At 40.2% G+C, this 17778-nt stretch overlaps 1 protein-coding gene across 2 annotated transcripts in view; it reads left to right on the forward strand.

Moving 5' to 3' along the window:
- The window catches only part of LOC140718370 (segment polarity protein dishevelled homolog DVL-1-like), a 139664-nt gene that overhangs the window by 17540 nt on the left and 104346 nt on the right, over window positions 1-17778 (forward strand). The gene's annotated exons all lie outside the window — the stretch shown is intronic.

Here is a 17778-nt window from a genome sequence, read left to right on the forward strand (position 1 = left end):
GCAGAGAAGGTTATTGGGGTCTCCCTACCTTCTGTCCAAGACCTCTTTCAGAGTCAATGCCTCCAGAAGACATGGTACATCATTAAAGACCCCTCACACCCTCTCCATGAACTGTTTGTTCTTCTGCCATCAGGTAAATGTTACAGGAGCATCAAAACTAAAACTACAAGGCTACTAAACAGCTTCCTCCCACAGGCAGTCAGACTGCTAAATAGCTGCTGTACCTGACTCAGCTTTGGACACTTTTAACTTGCACTAGACACTTATAACTTGTTTTAACTGACATGTGGCTGTTGTGTTTTACTATTTATTGTTATGTTTATTATTTAGTGTTGCGTTTGTTATGATTGCACTGCTCCTGGGAAACGCTGTCTCATTCTGCCCTGCAGAGCTGATGTACGGTTAGAATGACAATAAAGTTTTTGAATCTTGAATTAGTAAGGATTGTTTTAAAGAGCAAGCATGAATATGGCATCTAAAGGCATGGCTGTTTGTCTGGAGGGATGAAGATGGGGAAATTGATGGATTGTTAAGGTTGTATGTTTGGAGAAAATACACTGATAGAGTGAGGCAGGTTCATGGAAAAATTGCGAAATCAAAAATGAGAATTTTAAACACAAGCTATTCTGCAGATGATGGAAATACAGAATAACACACACAACATGCTGGAGGAGCTCTGCGGGTCAGAGTTTCAAATCCTGAGAACTTTAAAGTTGTAGATTGCTGAATTGGTGGAGGTGCACGTCAGTGAGCATAGGATAAGGAGGATGGATGTTTGCCAATTCCACTCAGAAGCATCTGCCTGAAGGAACTGTTGGTAGAATGTACAACAGCTCCTCGTGGTTGTCACTGTCCAAACTTTGCACAGCAAAACAGAAGCTCAGAACAAGGATCAGTCTTGCAACCTATATTGTAGGGCAAAGTTAAAAGGAGGTACACCTGAAATAAAAACTAGAAATTCTGTATTTACATGGAAATTATATTGGCACATGTTTTAAATCAAGTTAATGTTTTGGATGTGACCTTTCCATCATAATTGCAGGACTTGAAGAAGACTTGTTATCATCTGCTCAGATGCCAATAACTGCTGTGTTATTATGACAGTAAAAAAAGGTATGCTTTAAAATGGCAGAGTGGATTTGTAAAATGTGCGGTGCTGCCTTTTTAATTGTTATACTTTTCTAAACTGATTATCTGAGGAACAGATTCAATGGGCCAAATGGCCTAATTCTGCTCCTATGTCTTATGGTCATATGGTATTGTGGTCTTTTGAAATATGTCAAAAGTATATAGTGGTAGAATTTGAGAAAGGTTATCAAATTAACCCAGATGATGTCAGACCTCTTGGATCTATATATTTAAAGACTAGTCAGGAAATTTGGGGTTAGGCATTCTAACAGCTTTTAATATAAATTGGAGTCTTTCTGATCAATAGGGTAAAGAAATGGGTTAATTGCCTTGCTCTACTTTAAGCTGTTTCCTATCATGCCATGACCTCATATCACCTTTGTTTCTGACAAAATAAGATAAGAGTATTTCAGTTGAAATGGACCCTTGGCAGAAAAATAACAGCAAGTTTCACAACTCTGTTTGGCCAAGTTATGAGTAATGGAAGTTCTCCAACTGTTCACTTCATTCAAATGAAGAAAGGCTGCCTATCATGGGGAAATGAAAGACATTTTAATTTTTAAAAATCACCCTTTCTTCTTTCTTGAACTACCTTTCTGGTTGTCTTGGTTAAATAATGTAGGGATTAAAGAAATTTAGAAACCAGGATGGTTCCAGTCAGTTCTGGTTTGGCACAATCTAGATTCTCTGCATATCATGCCCAGCAAACATTTTTGCAGCGTTAACCTGATCTTTCCATTTCCCCTCCCCTGAGAATATCAGTTGAATGTTACTTGTGGAGCTATGCTGCAATTTTTATGCTACTGTGGAACTGAAATGAATGTTCCTTAATGTGCGTAATTAATCTGAGCTGCATTTAAGATTATTCCCTGTACTGTGTCCACTTCTATTTAGTGAGCCTTGTGATTGTGGTTTAACAAGCAAAATAAAGAAAAAAATTGCACAGGTTGTAATGGTGTCTCACAGTCAAAAATGGTTAGCCACAGCTTTTGAGGAGTTTATAATCTCATGCCTTGAAATATGCACTTTGATGTTCAATTGTTTGCTAAATTCAGCTAATTCAGGGATGCTGATTTGTTATTAATTGTGGGGGGTTCCCTTGGATTTGGAATAAAGAAGAAAGGTTGAAGGATGGAGTTTGTGGTTGTATCTCCGGACATTAATTCAGTGGGTTATTCTGAAGTCTGTTAACTTAATATAAAAGAAAAAAACAAACTCTTATTTTATAAGCAGCTCACAGACAACAAAATTGCAGATGATAGTGAACACATCTCACCTATGTGCATGTGACTCTTAAGTTTGCATAGAGTCTGCTCTAGGAGTCCATTACCATGATGTCTTCTACTGCATTTCTAAAGTGCCTTTCGTATGAAAACTGGAGAAAATGTGTTGATGTTGTTCAAAGTGGTTGTATGTCAATATTGTTATAGACTGCTAGTGCTGAGTTATTCGCATACTTTCTTTGACATTGATTTTGGCCCACAGGAGGCTTCCAGCAAATGGTCATTATTGGGAGGAGGGAGTTCATGTGAAATTGTTGAGTCTCAAAAGAACTACTAAGAGATTGTGCCTGGCCTTGTGGTTTAGGACAGATACAGTACTGTGCAAAATCTTAGGCTCATATATATAGCTAGGGTGCCTAAGATGTTTGTACAGTACTGTATTTGTCTACGTGGAGCGGAGAGTGAGTTTGTAAATCTGGTGGGAGCAAAGGATGTCAGGAATGGTGAGAGTGGAGCGCCATGGGAGGGTTGTGGGAGAGGTGGTAGAGGAGTGCCAGGGACAGGGGGTGACATGGGTGCAGACACACCCAGCCCTGAGAGTTCACTTGATTCCAAACAATTGATTTATTGATCAATATAGAAAGTCTCTCTAGTGGTTCTCGCTCCCTCCCCTCACCATGGTTTGCCTCTCCCTGTCCCCTTCCCACTCTCAGTCCACAATAGAGACCCATATCCGAATCAGGTTTATCATCACTCACATATGTCATTATTTTTTTTGTGGCAGCTGTACAGTGCAATACATAAAATTACTAAAGTACTGTGCAAAAGTCTTAGGCACCCTAGCTACAAATATGTACTTAAGACTTATACACAGTACTGTACATGTTTAGTACTGTAATGTAATAATACTGTACATTATTGTCAGCCCAGTTAATCTGGAAAAGCGAAGTGACTGTTGACTATTTGGTCAAGTCACTGAAGAATGCATGCTAACCTGCATTCATCTTCAAGCGTTCTTCTCAGACCTACCTCAAGTCATTAATTGAAAACCATACTGTGCTTTTGGCAGATTTTGCTTGGACTGACTTCGAAAGTTCTGTTTAGTAGAATTTGTTCTAATAGTTGCCTTTGCTACACAGAGAAATGAAATAAATTCATAGTTTTTGAGGTCAGCTTCGATGCTTACATTGTTTGAATGTCTGCCAAATTTCCTATGTCTAGCGGCATTCTTTCATCTGTCCAAGTAAAGATGATAATACCGTGAAACACCTCAATGGCTTTTGGCCTCGATCTTTAAACTCTTAATCTGATGGAAAGAGGATGATGTCCTGTGACAGATTTCCTGCAATCCACCAGCAAACAAGATCTCTTTTGTTCACGTACTGAGTGCCGTGGTATTTTCACATTAAGTATTATTATGTTGTATTTTATTTATTATTGTTATTTTTCCTCTCTGTTAGATTATGTATTGCATTGAACTGCTGCTGCTAAGAAAACAAATTTCAGGTCACATGCCAGTGATAATAAACCTGATTCTAATTCTGACAAGTAGCCTGATTTCATCTAGTGTTATATGCAGTTGTTATTTTAAAGTTGCAGTTAGTTGAGTTTGAATTTTGGAGATTATGAAAAAGGATGTATTTTATTGATCCAAGTCCAGGTAAGTTTGTTATACTCTACAGCATGGTCATAAAAAGAAACAAATGCACTGTATTGCCAGAGAGAATGAGAGAACTCATCTTTTTCTCGTGTCCTGATGAAGGGTATCTGCCCGAAATGTCCATGGATGCTGCCTGGTCTCCTGAGTTCCTCCAGCATTTTGTGTGCAAAACTTTGATAGTCCGGCCCCAATGGGGCATCAGAACGTGGCTGACAGATTTGTTGGAATGCTGGTTGCCATTCCCCAAACACTTTTTGGCTGTTACACGGTATTTTAATTTTTAAAGTGAATCTCGTGAGTTTCAAGAGCGTGCAGAAAGTGGGGCTCTCAGTTTTGGGGAAATACAAGCATCTGATCCCCAGTGTGTTTTAGGAGCACAGAAAATGGGCCTTTGATGTTTTGCAGGGCAGCAACAGAAATATCACCTGTGAGCCTTATGATGAACAATTAGGATTTCTGAATGGTCAGACAGCAGAGGTTAAGCGTCTGAGATGGCTGAAGTGGCACAGACCAGTGAGGTCATAGATACTTTCAGCAGAAATTTTGAAGAGAAATTTGCTGTTGGTCATCTGAACAAAAGATAGATAGATAGATAGATAGATACTTTATTCATCCCCATGGGGAAATTCAACTTTTTTTCCAATGTCCCATACACTTGTTGTAGCAAAACTAATTACATACAATACTTAACTCAGTAAAGAATATGATATGCATCTAAATCACTATCTCAAAAAGCATTAATAATAGCTTTTAAAAAGTTCTTAAGTCCTGGCGGTAGAATTGTAAAGCCTAATGGCATTGGGGAGTATTGACCTCTTCATCCTGTCTGAGGAGCATTGCATCGATAGTAACCTGTCGCTGAAACTGCTTCTCTGTCTCTGGATGGTGCTATGTAGAGGATGTTCAGAGTTATCCATAATTGACCGTAGCCTACTCAGCGCCCTTCGCTCAGCTACCGATGTTAAACTCTCCAGTACTTTGCCCACGACAGAGCCCGCCTTCCTTACCAGCTTATTAAGACGTGAGGCGTCCCTCTTCTTAATGCTTCCTCCCCAACACGCCACCACAAAGAAGAGGGCGCTCTCCACAACTGACCTATAGAACATCTTCAGCATCTCACTACAGACATTGAATGACGCCAACCTTCTTAGGAAGTACAGTCGACTCTGTGCCTTCCTGCACAAGGCATCTGTGTTGGCAGTCCAGTCTAGCTTCTCGTCTAACTGTACTCCCAGATACTTGTAGGTCTTAACCTGCTCCACACATTCTCCATTAATGATCACTGGCTCCATATGAGGCCTAGATCTCCTAAAGTCCACCACCATCTCCTTGGTCTTGGTGATATTGAGACGCAGGTAGTTTGAGTTGCACCATATCACAAAGTCCTGTATCAGTTTCCTATACTCCTCCTCCTGTCCATTCCTGACACACCCCACTATGGCCGTGTCATCAGCGAACTTCTGCACATGGCAGGACTCCGAGTTATATTGGAAGTCTGATGTGTACAGGGTGAACAGGACCGGAGAGAGTACGGTTCCCTGCGGCGCTCCTGTGCTGCTGACCACCGTGTCAGACCTACAGTCTCCCAACCGCACATACTGAGGTCTATCTGTCAAGTAGTCCACTATCCAATCCACCATGTGAGAGTCTACTCCCATCTCCGTTAGTTTGTGCCTTAAGATCTTGGGCTGGATGGTGTTAAAGGCACTAGAGAAGTCAAGGAATGTAATCCTCACAGCACAACTGACCCCCTCTAGGTGAGAGAGTGATTTGTGCAGCAAATACGTGATAGCATCCTCCACTCCCACCTTCTCCTTATACGCAAACTGAAGAGGATCCTGGGCGTGCCTGGTTTGTGGCCTCAGATTCTGTATTATCAGCCGCTCCATGGTCTTCATAACGTGCGACGTCAAGGCAACAGGTCTGAAGTCATTCAACTCCTTTGGTTGTGGTTTCTTCGGTACCGGGACAATACAGGATGTTTTCCACTGTCTGGGTACTCTTCTCTGCTCCAGGCTCATGTTGAAGATGCGCTGTAGTGGTTCTCCCAGCTCAGTTGCACAGGCCCTCAGTAATCGTGGGGAAACTCCATCCGGTCCAGCCGCTACTGTTAAAAGGAGGTGTGACACTATCCAATTTGTTTGCAGTTGGTGTCCATTTAACAAGGTGGTCGAAAATTTTAAATAATGCTTCAGCTTAGCTGATTGTGGAGTTCAGAAAGGGAAAGAATAGGGAACATACAACAATCCTTATGGAGGGAGCATAAGTGGAGAGAGTGAGCAATTTCAAGTTCCTGGGTGTCAAGATCCCTTAGGATCTAACCTGGTCACAGCAAATCAATGCAGCTATGAAGAAGGCAACACAGCTATATTTCAATAGGAGTTTGAGGAGCTTTAGAATATCACCAAAAAACATTCAAAAACTTCTTCCGGTGTACCATAGAGAGCATTCTGACTGGCTGTATCACCGTCTGGTATGGGGGGAGGGAGAGGAGGTTACTGCACAGGATTGAAGTAAAACTGCAGAGTGGTAAAATTGGTCAGCTCCATCATGGCCTGTAATATCCAAAACATCTTCAAGGAGCGATGCCTCAAAAAGGCGGTGTTCATCATTAAGGACCCCAATCACCCAGGACTTGCCCTCTTCTCACTGTTACCATTAGGAAAGAGGTGCAGAAGCCTGAAGGCACACACTCAATGATTCAGGAACAGCTTCTTCCCCTCTCCCAACTGATTTTTGAGTAGACATTGCCATGAACATTACGTCACTATTTTTTAATTTATGTTTTTGCACTATTTACTTAATTTAACTATTTGAAATACATATACTTTAATTCAGTTTTTTCCCTTATATTATGTATTGCATTGTATTGCTGCTGCAAAGTTAACAAATTTCATGACATATGTCTGTAGTATTAAACCTAATTCTGATTCTCAACACTATCAGGAATGTATCCAAATCTCAAATTCTTTATATATGTTTAGAGGAGGCAACGTGTCATATTGCTCTAATTATTTTTGGAGGTCCAATTTCAGGAAGTTCTTCAGTTGTGCATTAAGTTACCAATTAGAATGCAGATTAACTGATAAAGTAGATGCAGGACAATGTTATTAATCATCCATACATTCCATTTGAAAAGACTGGTAAAATTGGCATTACGATGGAAGTGGTATTGAATAACGAGAGAGAAAGGGAGAGGAAGTTTTGTTTACTTCAGGGTGCAGACCTGAGTGCATTGCGTTACAGTGCATATTGTCGATGCTGACTGCCTTCATTGAGACACGGTCACATGAGATTGAAAGGTGGTTTCTATGGAAACCAGCAAGCCATGTCATACCAGGAACTTGTGAAACCTGGTAGACCCATCATTACAAAAGGCTGCAGGTCTGCTTTCAATGCCAAAGAATTCATGTCACTTTGGTACATGCATTTCAAACAGCTCACCAATAAAATTGCAGTGAAATATCTTGCATAAGCAGGTAAATTATTGCAAATATTGACAGCTACAAGCTCTGGATGTTTTGTAGTCAGGGAAACAAATATTCAGAACCTATCAGAATACCATGGTGATAAAAAAAACTAAGAAGGTTAAATACTGTATGTATCTCTAGTGGTAACAGAGAGCACTGTAGTGGTTTTTAATTGCCATTAATTCAATTTTAATAGTAATTTTAACAATCACGGCATTATAATGAATATTGATAGTACAGCAGATGCCTCATTAACAGGAGAGACACTTATGTGCACTACTTTAAATATCATAAACTAAGAGAAATGTTCTACTGTGACCAAGTTCTGAAGCATTGTTAAAAATACTAGATCTGGTGCAAAGATGACAGTGGAAATTGAGCAACTAATATTCGTTGATGTCTACACTCAGAAACCAGCAGTAGTTGTAGGGAGTAGATTAACACATTCTACCTTGCTTCTATTCTTTGGATTGGAAGGTGAGGAGCACCTGTTTAAATCATTTCTTCCTCCTCTGATTCAGATCATGGAGAAAAGTGGCATCCAGCCAAAAGAAACAATGAGAAAGAAAGTAGCTCAGTGCAGAGGTCAAAAAACAAAACGTGTTTTAATAGAGAAAAAAGTATCTGATTGGAAAGGATATTGTGGGAAGTATGCTGTGCAGCATTGAAACTGAAAAATTACTGTAGGGCCAGCAAAGTAGATGAAGTGCAGGTTACTGTATAACATGAAGAAAGTTCAAGATATAAGAATGAGAAGACAATGCAGCATAGAGAGGAGGTACTTGAGTATAATTATAATGAAAAACTGGCACATATGACCAAGGCATTAGCCAAAATGATGAGAGCGTGCCTATGAAAGCGTGGTGGAAGGCCTTAAAATTGGTAGAAAGTCTTAGTCAGGAAATCTAACTTGGGACCATGAGTTGAACAGTGATCTTGTTGTCTCTGAGGAGCGGTGATCTTACTTGGACTGGTATTTTTTTAATCTTCCTTTGTCATGAAAGATAGGTGAGGAGGAGGCTTCAACTCACCTGGGGATTGTCTGGTTTTACTAGCTTGGAACAAATACACATGGGGCCTGTTCGATCTAACTGTAGTCATACAGCAGTCTTAAATGGTCATTGGAATAAAACATTTGTATCAAAGTTAGCCAAATTGCTAGTTGTATTTCTAGCCACTGCTTACTTGTAACAAAGAAGGGTCAACGATTGAAAATGCACTAGGATGTTTCAGTTGTAAGTGGAACTGGCCTTGGATAGGGTTTTGACATAGGAGATTGGTTCAAAAGGTTAGAGCCTGTGGGATCCAAGGCAAATTTGAACTGCATACAAACTGCAGGTAGATCTTGAAGGTGTGCTCTTAAAAACAGACAAGCCCAGGAACTGTTGCGATACAGGGCAAAGAGATGGCATGAGATGTTTAAGAAATCTGCAGTGCCTTGAAATGAGATATTTTATACAAGTTCTTGATGTAATTAGGACTTGCGCGCTTTTTATTGAACTGTCACTCATGCATTAACATGAGCGGAGTTGTCTATTCTTTTGAAGAAGACATAATGTGGTGTATGCATATTATTTTATTTTCCAGCACTTGTTTACCAGCTGTTGGGCATGATTGTTAGTTTAAGATTAGTAAGGTGCTATTATCTTAAGATGTGTCATTTTAAGCTTAATGCTTATTTGGCTACAGAGTATTACCGTACTTTTAGCTTAGACTCACAGGGTTTCCCAACCTGGAGTGCACAGACCTCTTGGTTAATGATAAGGCTTGATGGCATTAAAAAAAGGTTGGAAACCCCTGGGAGAGTTGACTGCCACAGTTGATGCTTCAAGTGAATTTGTTTTATTCTGCAGCACAATTACCAGGTTCCAATAGACTGAAGAGGATTGCTGAAGTGTTTGGCCTGTCTTTGTGTAATTTGGGCCGAGATCCTTCATGTGTCCTGATGAAGGGTCTTGGCCTGAAACATTGACTGTTTACTCTTTTCCATAGATGCTGCCAGGCCTGCTGAGTTCCTCCACTGTTTTGTGTGTGTTGCTTGGATTTCCAGCATCTGCAGATTTTCTCTTGTTTGTCATATTCATTGTCTTTGAGGTTATGCAATTCTTTGACTATCTAAGGAGCGTTGTGCTAAATTTGAGAGAGGCAAAGCACAGTTTGTACTGATGTAATGTTGAGTTAGTGCATCTTTTCTCTCCCATTACTGTGTTTACAATAAAACAGTAGAATGAATGACTAGTGGAAACATTTTGGCTCTCCCAACTCTAGTTACCTTGAAAAGCCAGTGGTGTGATTTTTGCTTGAACTTTGTTGTGATAAAGGAATCGCTAGGAGGTTTGTTTTACTGCTTTGCTTTTCTCTGTTGTAGATTATAGCATTGTAATGTTTGTAGAGTCTACAGTATGGCGGGAGGAAATGATGTTTGATAGCCTGGAGATGAATTGTGGAGGGGTGGAAGGAACATGGAGACACAGAAGACTGCAGATGCTGGAATCTGAAGCAACACACAGTCTGCTGGAGGGGGCTAAGTGGGTCGAGCAGCATCGTAGGAGGAAAGGAACGTAGACAATTCCTTACCTCCCACAGCTGCTGCTCAACCGCTGAATTCCTTAAGTATATTTCACTATTTCAAGCTATCTGCCAGCGGTATTTACATGGTCTTGGCCTATTGTCTGAAATGATTTAAGACCTTCAGATCTCACTTAAAGTACGTGAAATATGATTTAATAAATTTGTTTGTTACAGTGACATGCACAGTGAAAATCTTCACTATATATAAATGCAGATCATTTCATCATTGAGGTAGTATGTGGAAAAATAACAGAAAGCAGAATGAAGTGCCACAGTTACAGAGATAGTCCAGCGCAGTCAAACAATAAGGTGTGCAGCCATAACAAGATAGCTTGTGAGGTTGAGGCAATTTTATTATCCTAGGGGGTTGACCATTCAATAGCCATATAACAATGGGATAGAAACTGTCCTTGAGGCTGATGGTGCCTTGCTTTCAGGCTTTATTGTATCTTTTACCTCATTGGATTAGCAGGATGGAAGAAAAGAGGATATCTGGGGTGGGTAGAGTACGTCAACCACTTTACCAAGACAATGAGAAGTGTATACAGAGTACTTGTAAGGTAGTCTGGTTTCTGTTATGTGCTCAGCTGTATTCCCAGCATCTGCAGAGAAAAACATTATTTCTTTACATTTCCCTTGCAATGTCCGGAGTCTGACCTCCAGTTGCAGCCCCAGTGATTTATAGGCCTGTGTCTTTTTGAACAGGGGATTTGTTGTTGATTGCACAATTATGTAAGCTTTTTGGCCTGGAGAGTATTCATTGCTTGGTACTCGTGTTACATGAAACTCATTTTTTTCTTTCTCCAGTGATACCGCCTGACCTAACATTCTCCTTTGTTTCACATTTCCAGCGACTGCTGTGCTGTATCTCCCACAATTCCAGTAGTTTCTGTTTTCTCTCCCTCTCCCTCTCTCACACCTTCTGTTTACGTTTCCTCTGGAATGCTTAGCTGCCATTAGCAATTCTTCAGCAACCTTCTCTTAGTTGATACCAAAGTAAACTCTACCTTCAATTAGCCTCCACCCTATCATAAAACATTCCTCATGCACTCTTTACCCTGTTGCCTTCTCTGCAATATTAAACAGCCTTTTTTCCCCTCACTTTTTCCTAGTCTGAAGAAAGTTAATGGACTTGAAATATTAACACTGTTTCTCCCTCTGACGATGCTGCTTGACCTGCTAAGTATTCCAGTATTTTCTCTTTTTAAAATTTCTGCACCATTCAACCATGCTTGCAAATGTACTACTGTTAACCAAAGATTTTGCATGTATTTGACATTTTGAAGCACTGGTACTAAAATCATTGAAAATTAATACTCTGAACATCCTTTAATAGTTTATAATTTGTTACATTCATTGAAATAAAGCAATCATAAAAAAATTAATAAATAAGTATACTTGCACTCATTTAAATAAATTCAACTTTCAAATTGAAGATAAGATATTTGAACTTGTTTGTATTTCTTATCACCATCTTCTCTTTTGAAATGAATGGTATTTTTGAACTGGGGCCAGGTTTGACTTGGCGTATTTGAGCAGGCAGCATAATTGCTGGGAAACTGCAGCAAGTTGGCACCGTGCTTCTAGATTTCATGAAGACTGCAGTTAGAATGACAGCAATGAACACGTGCCAAGAAGTTCAGAATTTTTGACTGAGTGGCCCACTGAAAAGGTTCAGATGACCAATCTGGCTCTGTCAACAAATAAGTTGTGTATTGTTGACTTACAGCTGGCTATTGTTGTGGAGCACGTGGAAAGTGAGGTAGGGCCTGAGCAAAGATTTCTTAAACCCACAAGTCTTTTCACATTCTGCCAAACATTAATGAGCAGAGTGAATAGGACAGGATCCAACTTCGTTGCCTCACTTTTTGACAGATCTTGTCTCACTCTGAATATGGCTCTGTGCCTTTAAACAGATTAGTATATCTGACTCAGAAATCTTTCAGACTTGACATTTACCTGATCTGCATTCACATACTCTTCTCTTCATTTCAGTTTACTAACTAACTGAATTTGAATTCCATGGTTCTCATAGTGGAATTTTAATTATTATCTCTGAATCTTTAGATCACTAGGCTGTTCCTGGTTCTCTTTTATTATTCAGTCAAATTGTGATCTGAAGAACCAAAATTTCCTGTTGGCAATTTTAAGGGCACAAGCTTCCCAAATCACTGTCCAACTAAAGCTTTAACCTCTGGTAATGTTTATCTTCAGAACCAGGAAAGGGAATCTGCTAAATGTACTGCTCCTTGCAATGAGGAATCACCACTTGGTTCTTTATCCATAAGGCCACAATGAGCTGGGCAAGGGCACTAGTTTGGAAGGTGAGATACTGGGTCCTGATGAAAGTTCTGACAATGTGGGGTGACCATACTTGAGCCCTTTTTTTCTGGAAAGTGCTTACAGTTAGAATCACTGAGTAATGCTCAGGTGAATGATTCCAAGACAATCACGCTTACTCTGACCTCAGTAAAGCAAGGGCATAATTGTGAAGGATGTAGACAGAGAAGGTAAGAGAAGCTGCTCTGTTAGTAAAGGTTCAGGAACTTGATGTCACAGGATGACATCAAAATTAGTTTTATTTATAGTGAATGACTAGGGTCAGGTGTAATGGTGGAGGCAGATTCAATTAGAGCATTCAAAATGGAGTTGGATAAGTATCTGCAAGGGAATCATTTAAAGAACTATGAGAAATCAAGATAGTGGTAGTTGCTGGATAGCCAAGGCAGATCTGAAAAGTAAAATGGCCTTCGTCCTTTCTCCAGTCACTCTGTGTTAGAGGTAAACCTTGCTGTACAGTATAACGTGGTTTCGCATGAGGCCAAGTAATCACAAATGGAGCCAGCAGAACATCAACTAAGGAGTAGAAGGAACGTATTGCAATCTGGCTAACATTTTGAGGTAGTGTGATACTAATATGGCTCTTTCCTTACTGTCACAGTTCACTTTGCAATTGTAGGAGCAGTGTTGGATAGTGACCAAAATTTGCTTCAACACACTCCCAGTCCCAGGAGGTTTGAAACTTTAGATGCAAGTAAAGTTTTCTCCTTGCTGGTGCATAGGGTCAAGTAACTTCCCTTTGCTGTTTGAACAAGTATGGCATGAGTAAGATATTCTACACAGGGTAACCGTATTAAGCAGAACATCCCATTTCCCGCACGTTTGTGATCTTAGATGACTGTTTTTCCATATCTATAGCTACTGGCGATATTTCTGTTGGTATTATTTTATCTAAAGATACAGCATGGTAACAGGCCCTTCCAGCCCAATGAGCCTGTACTGCACCTGTGTGACCAATTAACTTACTAAACCATACAACTTTGGAACGTGGAAGGAAACCCACATGGTCACTGGGAGAATGTACAACACCTTAAAGACAGCGGCATTTTGGATACCGTAAGCCTATTTGCATCATGAGGCACCTACTCTCCAAGTTTAAAGTAAAATGCTATACCCCCGGATTACATATAATTTCTGTAGGAACCTCTGCAGCCATGAGAGATGTTCAGTGCAAGCCATCCTTTTATTTTCACAGAAGCTGCTTGACCTGATAAGTTCCTCCAGCAGTTTGTTTTTTATTTCTTCAGTTACAGATTCCAGTTTCTGCAGTCTGTTGTGTCTCCAATACCATAAATATGGTTAGAGTTCATCAACGTTTCTGTAATCCATTGCATCCACTGTACAGGGGATTGGCCTATACAGCTTCACCAGAGCCCTGTTGGATGGCCTTGCCCGTTTCCATCTCTCACGATGGGGATGTAGGGTTGGATTTTAAGAGGCAATTGATTATCCTGCCTGACCATTTTAATAGGTTTCTATGTGTTTCACTTACTGTGATTATCAGCAGTAATGGGAGTACTTTGAACAACTTTTTGCTCTTGCCCAGCATAGGATCCTGCTGTGTTTCATGGGTCTGCTGATAATTAGCATGAGGAGAGATGAACAAGGAACGAAAAGAACCAGTCTACTGAAACTGCTTGAAGTTCTAATTTTTCTGGACAGGCCTTTATGTTCTGAATCTGTTCCCATTTTGAGGGAATATTAGTCCTACCTGCAGATTCTGCTCTGCTCCTGGAAGCAGGCCATTTTAATATGAAAAGAAATTATTTGGCTAATTATATCAACATGAAGTTACATTTTATGAGGGTACTGCGTGTGCTAGTTGTTTTACATGCATTCTCCTGAGTTTCAGTTGAAAGCACAGACAGACTCCCGCTGTCCTCTTTTAGGCAGAAAAGTCTTAGTGTTCCCAACCATTGTTACACTTTTCCAGGGTGATCAAGAATGGGCATAATGCCTGAATAAACATTTTACTATTTCTCACCTCATGGGTACCAAGACTGTATGCTTTGCTGATTCCTACAGTTTCTCTGGGATCTAGAAGTGCAAAAATTAATTTCAGCCTGCCCCTATTACTGCTGAAAATCACGATAAATAGAACACATGGAAAGCCATAAAATAGCTCTGCTGGAGAACTAGTTAAAAACAGTGAGAAGCTGAGGGTTGATCCAGTCTTTGTACATTGATTATGGGAGGCATAGCCTATATGGCTTGATGCTTTTAATCTTTAAATCAATAGAGTATTTGCACTGTATATTAGTTATCCTGCATCACAGGGGTTGCTGCATTGCTTTCCTAGAAAACAATCCATATTACAATTTGCTGTAACATGAAACCATATCATCTGCACATCTGCCAAGAAAAAAAAGTTCGTTTTTGTCTTCCACTGAACTTTCATAAAAGTAATTTGATAAACTTTTGGTAATGATTTGAGAATTCTGTAAAGATTTATTTGTTAACCTAACATGAAGTTGCTGGTAATCTGCTTTGAAAGAAATTGTTTTGAGTTGAAGTGTAAGGTATTCTGATAAAATAAATAGATCATTAAAAAGGCTTACGTAATTTTGGAGGCTGGAATGCAAAGAGAGGAAATGATGCCTTAGGTTCGGTTAGACCCTATTGGGAGCACAGCTTTCTATATGGATCCAAAAATCCTTGAGCATAATAGTGACTGGCTATATTTTTTGAATACAGGGTATGTTTGTCTACAAGTTAGGATTTCTGTGTGGGTTTCACTAAGCTGATCAGTGGTCATGTTGCTAAGGAAGCAAATAAAAGGCTGTTTGTTGTGTTCTCATTGCAAAGCTCAGCATAAAGTGCCCATGTGCAAATTGTTAGTGCTGTGGACAGTGTCGGTGGTGTCTATTCAACCTGGACCTTGGTCACATTAAGTTCATGCTTGTAGAGAAAGGAATTAGCATGTCACTTGCAATGTGACTAAAGGTTTCACAATGAAAAAGATCAACCGTCCTTTGGAGGGCAGGGTTGGAATAGCATGTGCAGAGTGTTCTGGGGAGGGACATGTATTTTGTTGACTATTTAAGTTGAAGCTTCTTCCCAGTTTATAATTGGTTGGTGTGCCAACACTAGACTACATTCCAAAATGTGTATGCTATCTCTAAGAAGACTGATAAAGACAGAGAGGGTAGATGTTGTTTCTATTGATTTTACAAGGCATTTGGCAAGTCCCACACGTTAGGTTGGTCCAGAAGGTTAAGGCATATGGCATCCAAGGTTTTTGGATCCAAAATTGGCATGGTGGTAGAATGCAGAGGGTAGTGGAGGAAGGATGCTTTTCTACCGTAATTAGAAGTCTGTGACCAGTGAGATATGTTAATGACTTGGATGTGAACATAGGAGATAGTGATTTGTAAGTTAGCAGAAGGCAAAGAAGCTGGTGGTCTTATGGATAGTGGGTAAGTTTATCTATGAGTAAACAAGCTATAGAACATAATGGACATTTGGCAGAGCATCGGCAGGTAGGGTTTAATCTCATTAAATGTGAGAAGTCAAATAGGGGTAGGACATACACAGTAAATGGTAGTGTACTGAGGAATGTAGATGAATAGAAGAACCTTTATGATTAAGTTTATAGTTCCCAGGTAGATAGGCTGATGAAAAAGGAATATGATAATGCTTGCCTTCATAGGTTGCGGCATAACATATATAAGAGTTGGGCTGTTACATGTAACTTTACAAAACACTGGTTAGATCATACATGGAGTATTGTGAACCACTTGGATGTGATTGTGCTGGAAAGAGTTCAAAGAGTATTAAACAGGATGCAGCTGGCAGTGGAGGACTTTAATTATTGGGAAAGATTGGATAAACAAGGCAAGTGGGATTAGTATTGATAGGGAATAAGATCAGCATGGATATGCTGGGTTGCAGGGTCTATTTCTGTGCTGGATGTTTGTTTGCCATAGTCTTTAATAAGCCAGTGTCAGTGATGGAAGTCTCTGGCAATGGATGGCACTGTAGTCTGTACTCTCTGGGGTAATAGAAATTTTAAGGTGAAACTGAATAAATGGGACCCTAGCTGAAATTGTTTGGTGAGATTGGTACTCTTCCGTTGGATCCAACAGTATTTCATTTGCAAGTACAATTAATTTAAGAGCACACCAAGAGATTTCTCATAGCTAAAATTCTGCAATGTGGGAAGCTTATTCAAAGCATAAAGCTTGTTCCGATCAAGATGGCACCAGCGAACAATGATTCCTAGGGCGACATCTTCCAGACAACAAATCTCTTCAATTATTTTGCTTTTTGTACACTTTCTGCTTGTTCTTTTTGTCTTGTTTGCATTACGGAAACCGTTGGAGCCTGTGACATGCAGTCTAGAACTCAATCAATTAATCTAGCGTTCTGCTGTGTCCGGAAAGCTGCCTCGTGGAGATCAGAGACGAGGACCCGAGAAGGACTGAGAGCACGAGCCATCTCATGAAAAATACCAGAGCCGAGTGCGGGGTCATGAATGACTCCATCCCCAAGTGGCGAGGAAGATTGGAGCATCGAGATGAATGGGGAAGGGGTCAGCGTTCACTCCCAACGGAGGCTACCAGGTCGACGGCGGTTAGCACCCGGATCGCACCATTTGGACTCACATCAGTGGTGTTTGGACCTGGGTTGGCAGTCACTCTACACAGAGTTCATGTAGTCTGTCTGCTTGTATGCTGACGAGAAGCTGTTTTTGATATTCTGAGATTTGTGTGATTATTGGACTGTATATTGGTCTCCTTCAGTTTTTCAGTGTATTCTTTCTTGTGGCCGATTGGTGGGTGGGTGATCTGTTAATTTTTTTCCTGTGTGGGGGGTGGTTGGGGGTTTTAACACCACCTCCGCTGTTCTTTTCTGTGAGTGAAGGGGTTGGGAATTGTTATTGTCGCTGGGTTTTTTTCTGCAGGGAGAGTTTGGAGATTTGTTGCTATTGTCACTGTTTTTTTCTGTGGGGAAGGGTCTGGGGAATTTTGGGGTTTGCAAGTTTTGTTTCTTTTTCGTGCTGGGGGGAGCTGATGTCATTTCTTTCAACAACTACCATAGTCTCTGTGTTACATGGCTATCTGCAGAAGACAAATATCAGAGTTGTGTTGTACATTGGTATAATTTGACAATAAAATGAACCTCTGAATCTTAAAAACATGCCTGTGGATAAGGATCTAGGCATCTGTTAGAATCTGTCTATATCTATTGTAAGAAAGACATCATTAATTAAAATTAAAAAGTGAAATTATTACTGCCAACATTTAAGCAACCAGATCAAGAGGTCATGTTGCAGCTATATAGGACCCTGGTCAGACCCCACTTGGAGAACTGTGCTCAGTTCTGGTCGCCTCGCTACATGAAGGATGTGGAAATTATAGAAAGGGTGCAGAGGAAATTTACAAGG

Source organism: Hemitrygon akajei, chromosome 29 (assembly GCF_048418815.1).
Source record: "Hemitrygon akajei chromosome 29, sHemAka1.3, whole genome shotgun sequence".
NCBI lineage: Eukaryota > Metazoa > Chordata > Chondrichthyes > Myliobatiformes > Dasyatidae > Hemitrygon > Hemitrygon akajei.